Below are 6,031 nucleotides of genomic sequence, written 5' to 3'. Positions count from 1 at the left end.
TATAATTCATGGTTACTTTGTAAGACATCATCTCATGGAGAAACAGAAAATTTGTTGGCGGGCTGGGCCGAAATGCTGAAATCATTCTGCATGAAATTAATTGTATTTCTATATCAAAAGCAGATAGCCTACTGGCATTGTTTTGACAAGCTGGTAAGAGTATTAGTATACTTCTGACTTCAATGAATAAATACTTAGTAGCCTAGTCCATATTTTGTTGAAACCTCTCCATTCAGCATCCACCTTTATTTTTTTTGGCATGAGCGGACATTTTTGAGGGAGCTTTTTCTCTCAAACAAAGCAAAATGTAACTCTGAAACCTTGTCACAAGGTAAAACAGACCAAGGAGTTCATTGTATAACTCAATTTCAACCACAAATGTAGTTATTGCCTTTTTTTTAGGGCAGAATAGGTGGCCAAGGTGGGTCACACACCTACTGTAAATGCAACACACCCGTTATTAATATCAGTAGCTGTAGCTGTGGTTCTTACATTACAGTGGCCGCACACTCCAATAGAGTGTTAAATTAATCTGAAAAATACAGCAGATATACAATTGTGACATATAGAACCATACAACAGATAAATCTATACTATACAAAATTCAATACATTCAATACAATCAAAGATATAGCAAAACAATATTCAAAGATACATGTGGATTAAATAGCAAAACAATATTCAAAGATACATGTGGATTAAATGTCATGTCCTGAATCTTAATCTGAACTGGAAAACAACAGTCACTATTATTTGTGCCATTGCAATTAGCTACATAGTCAGAAATAGAATTTAGCTTATGCTTTTTTATTGCAGGCAATTTAGCATAGAAAGTACATAATGAAAGTCAATCAAAGTACAAATAACAAAGACATAAAAGAAAAACATGATTTAACCATTTGGAGGGAACCAGCTGTCCTATCAGTAAACCTGGTCTTTTAACCATGTGCACTTTCAAGATAACTTCCTCTACCTAGAAATGCATAGTACACTGAATCAAAGTTTTAAAATAAGCAGAGTGGTTTAACGTAACTTTAACTTTGAGTTTATATCTTTAATTGTCATAGGGAAAACATGTTTAACGCTGCTACTCTGTGAAAACAACTAAATTATCTCTGTCTGTCTTTTATCTTGCATCCAGATTCCAATCTGTTGCAAATAGCACATCTAGGGGAGAAAACCTTTAGTCTGCAAAACTCTGCATTGAAACTGCTTTATTTCCCTTTCACTCTACACTACAGGATGATGAGTCTACTAGACGGAAAATAAACACTTTTCTGTCAACGTTATAACATGTCTCCCCCGTTAGGCCGTTACACTTAAATATAGAGGCAATTACATTTTCATAATTCTGAAAATATGGTTGATAAAATTTAGCATTTTCATGACATCATCTTCAACAATGGATCACAGCTAAACTCTTTCCCTCTGCCAGCCTGCAGTTCTACCCAGCTTTCTCTAACTGTCCTAATGGTGTCCTTATTTGGCCGTGGGAGGGAACTCTGTTGTCCTGGTGGGGGCTCCGAGTCCTCACTGGTAGGTAAGCCAAGAGGAGAACAGCAGTGGCAATAACACAGAAATGTTAATTAATTAATTTAAAACATCAAAGAGTCGTCGAACACTTGTAGCTGCAGATGCCAGGGACAAAAGGGAAATCATTTTGTTCTTAATAAAATTGACGTCGGTAGCTATGAGTGTTACAGGTCAGTCCTCTGCGGTCCAGTCGCCAGTGGGGTGTCAGATCCAGCTTTGGTCCATGTGACGAAAGGAGGGGAGCTCGGAGCGTCGCAGGTCAAATGGAGGGTGTCCTGTCCTTCAACTGTGGATGTCCCACCGATCTTGGGCTGGGCCAGGCCTATAGTGGGACAGCGAACACATATTATGCCACAATGCATTTTATTTTCTATAAACAAGTGTTTTTTTACCATGGGTCCAGAATCCAACCAGTGATGTTCCAAATGGGTCAATGTGGTTAAATATATTATTCACAATATTTCATACCTGTAACTTTGATGGGCTTTTTATCAGGAAAGTGTTACCAGAATAACTTTCCATTCGTTTGCCAAGCATAAACAGTAAGTTGATAGTACCCAGTGTCTGACACTCTGAGGTCTCTGATGACCCGTGGGTTGACACTTTTTGCAACTAAATGGCTGGAAAATGGGAATTTAGAGTTTACAATACATAGTACGTGGTGCATGCATGAACTTTCCATATCTGTTTTCAGTATTAATTTATGATATATCTTCTCGACTATTATTAAGGTTATTTTTGCAGTCAGTTTGTATTGGGGGTGGGGGGGGGGGGGGGGGGTCACGAGACATGGCCAAGGCATTTCCGGGGGTCCCCAGCCAAAAAGGTTGAGAACCCCTGGTCTACTGTATGTAACCCACTACTGAGAACATATTGGTATTCGTCAGGTCATGACCTGACGAAGATGTAACTTAAACATCGAAACGTTGTCACTTTTTCTTTGCACCCTGTTATTAAATTAAGAGCCTGAATTGTCTGAGCTGCTCCAGTGCCTTCTTTTTCACATTTACATGTTCTTATGTTAACTTTATGATTACATAAATGCAAATATAATTGGACATAAAAAAAAGACTGGTATAGGCCTACTAATATAGACTGAAGTAATTAAACTTAAAGCGGGTCATGTTTGCATGTTTGGAATTGTAACAGCTGAAATTACCGGTAGTTTAGTTTATTTATTTAGCAATAAGAAAAAATACCTATCAACATGTGTTGAAATAAATGTCATAGGCTACCGTATTTCCCGTTCTTTCCAGATGGGAGATGCATGGCCATGATGCATGCTAGATGTTACTTGCATGTCTGGAAAATACTTTTTTTTTGTCTGACTGTAGCAGCATGTTTTGAGTTGTTATAACCAGCGCTGCTAGTGAATGTCACTGTCAACCAATCCAAATCACACAAGGTAGTTTAATATTTTACTATTGACATTATTATAATTTTTTTAATCATATGAGGAGTAAAGGAGGTTGGCTTTAGCTTGCTTCTATGCCTCTGGCTTTGGTTGCAAATGCAATTCTTTAAGGTGCAGCCCTTCATCTCTCTCTAGGTACCCCAAGTAAAGAAAATGAATCATTATATCTTATGATATGAGGAATGTGAAATACCCAAATATGTATTTGGGTAAACTGTAGAGTACAGAAGTTGATTGCTGCTATATTGTAGTTTCACTACTGCAGAACAGTAAGTTTATCTGATTATTTAAAGTCTATACTTTTGTCTAAAACGTTCATACACTATAAACAATATAGGCACGGGTTATAATCAGCTCTTCTGTGCGCATGACATGCACACATGCGGCGCATGGTGGCGCTAAAGTTCGTTTGTAGGCTAGAAGATGTCTCTCGCGAGAGTTGGCAACACTGCGAGAGGGAAGGGGAGGGGCTTCCCTGCTATTGTGTTTTTGCACGCACGGCGCCAAAGTCAGAAAGAAGTGACTAGTAGTACTAGTGAGAGAGAAAGAGAGGTTTTCATATGCTGACTGTGGCTTCACTTGCAAGGCAGAAAAGCAACTTTATCCATTACATCCAGACAGTATTGTAGACAGAAATACATGTCGAGTCTTGGCGCAAGTATTCTCTGTTCATATTTGTAAAGTCTAGACAAGAGCAGACTGCAGTAGTAGTTAGCCTGGCGCACTAAAACAAACTGTTGTCGACCGTCAGCTGTGGAGACTTGTCCAGAGAGAGAGATCGTTCTGTTGTGGAATATCATCCATTCACCAGCCCGTGGTGGAAAACCCTCCCGATTCCTGAAACCTGGCTAGAAGAGTGAGTAAAATGACAAGGCTATTATGTATATATATATATTTATAATGTTTTTATTAGCTTTTATTCAATTTTAAAATACAATTGAGACAAGAGAAAACAAAACAAACGAAAACGGAACAGACAGGAAATGTGTGTGTGGGGGGGGGGGGGGGGGGGGTGCGCGCGCCTCCATACAATCCTGTCTCAGGGGTCTAAAGACAATTCCATTGATTTTATGGCTTGGTTTGTGCTCCGTTATGCAATGTTAACTGTGGGACCTGATGGAACCATGTGTGTGCCTTTCTAAATGATGTCGGGAGACTCGGGACGGGGACTGGCTAGCTGCGCGTCCCTACGTTCCTACCTCTGATCTGCTCTGTCGCAGCTAGCCAGTGTCTGTGCGGGAGGCGGTACAATGGGAAGTCAATAAGGAAGTGAGGAAGAGAGAAGCCAAAACGGTCAAATAAAGATAAAATACTATTGAATTGGGCCATAATTACCATTGTATCAATCACCATTGTGTCACAAACCCTATAGAAATGATACTCAGTATAACACACACAAACACACACACCAATGTCCAGAGAAGCTCTGAGCTCTTGGGATGACTAGCACTGGAGTGACCTTCGGTAACTATGCTTTGTCCTTAATAAAATTATAGTAAAACTAGAAAAAGTGCCCTTCTGGAGGATAGGAGAGGAGTGTGTGATGTTTGGCAAAATGTTTAGGAGTAATATAAACATGTTTTTTGTGTTCTTCATTTTGTTGAGGAAATGCAGAGCCAACCTGACTGTAGAAAGTAACAGTACAGTAAAGAACTTGGGGGTCATTATTGATTCTGAATTTAATTTGAATTAACACATTCATCATGGTACCAAGATTGCCTTTTTTCACGTTAGAAATATTGCACGAATCAGAGCCTTTTTGTCATTGGACAATGCAAAAACGCTAATCCACGCCTTTGTTTTTTCTCGGCTTGATAACTGCAATGCACTTTTTTTCTAGACTGCCTAAGAAAATAACTGACAGATTACAACTTGTCCAAAATGCAGCAGCCAGAGTTTTAACTAGAACTAAGATGAGAGAACATATTACTCAAGTTTTGGCTTGACTGCACTGGCTTCCGGTTGTTTTTAGGATTGATTTTAAAATAATTTTACTTGTTTATAAAGCTCTCAATGGTCTCGCACCTTCCTACCTACATGACTGCCTGCCTAAATATGTCCCAAACCGCCCCTAAGGTCTTCCACTGCTGGCCTGCTCGCTTTGCCTAAAAAATGTCAACTAAAAATTGTAAAAAATACGGGGAAGCAGCTTTTTGCTTCTACGGGCAGACTGCGTGGAACAAACTCCCACTGTACCTTCGACAGGCAGCCTCTGTAGACATTTTTAAAGCACAACTCAAGACCCACTACACCCTTGCTTTTAATTGATCTTTACATTTTTTGTTATTCATGTTCTAACTGTATTGCATTACTGCTCTTGTTTTTTAATGTTTATGCCTTGCTTTTGTTTTCTTTTTTTCTCCATTGCTCTGTAAAGCACTTTTTTATTATATATATATATATATATATACCACTTATATATATATCTAATTTAACATTTGTGGAGTTGGTCACCTGACCAAAAGCGGTTGACAGAAACTGGTCGACATGTTCTGTTGCCCCAACACCGGCAGAAACAAGGACTTTAACCACGCTACTTACACACACTGCAACTCGCTTACAATTCGCAAACCTGGCAACACTTCTCCGTGTTCTCATAGGCCCTCCAGGCCCGCCCCCACAGCTACTTTTCAGTCTCACAATCGGCCATCTTGCTTTTTACTTCGATGCGCGAGTGGACATTTAATGCAAATACATTAATTATAGCTCCAGCAAGCAAACACAAACACCTCAACTCCATCTCATTGTGAATAAGAATTCCGAGGGGAAAAATAATTTTTGGAACGCCACTTTAACCCAGTATGAAGCTAAATGTGGAAGCCGTGTGTGTCACACCAACACTGGTGACCCAGAGAATCCTGTGCCGATTGGCTCTGCGTGCGCTTTTTCCAACTCTCACTGATTTATCCAGCTCACACGTCAATCACAGTCAGCAGCTCTCAGCCTGCACACACACGCACGTCTGTCTTGCGCACACGCGCACACACACACACATACACACACACACACACACACACACACACAGAGACACACAGGAATAGGCATGCAGGCTAAGGCGAGTGGCAATTTAATGCAAATAAATTA

This window comes from Protomyctophum bolini (assembly GCF_963924005.1).
Source record: "Protomyctophum bolini genome assembly, chromosome: 18".
NCBI lineage: Eukaryota > Metazoa > Chordata > Actinopteri > Myctophiformes > Myctophidae > Protomyctophum > Protomyctophum bolini.
This window is presented reverse-complemented; position numbering follows the sequence as displayed.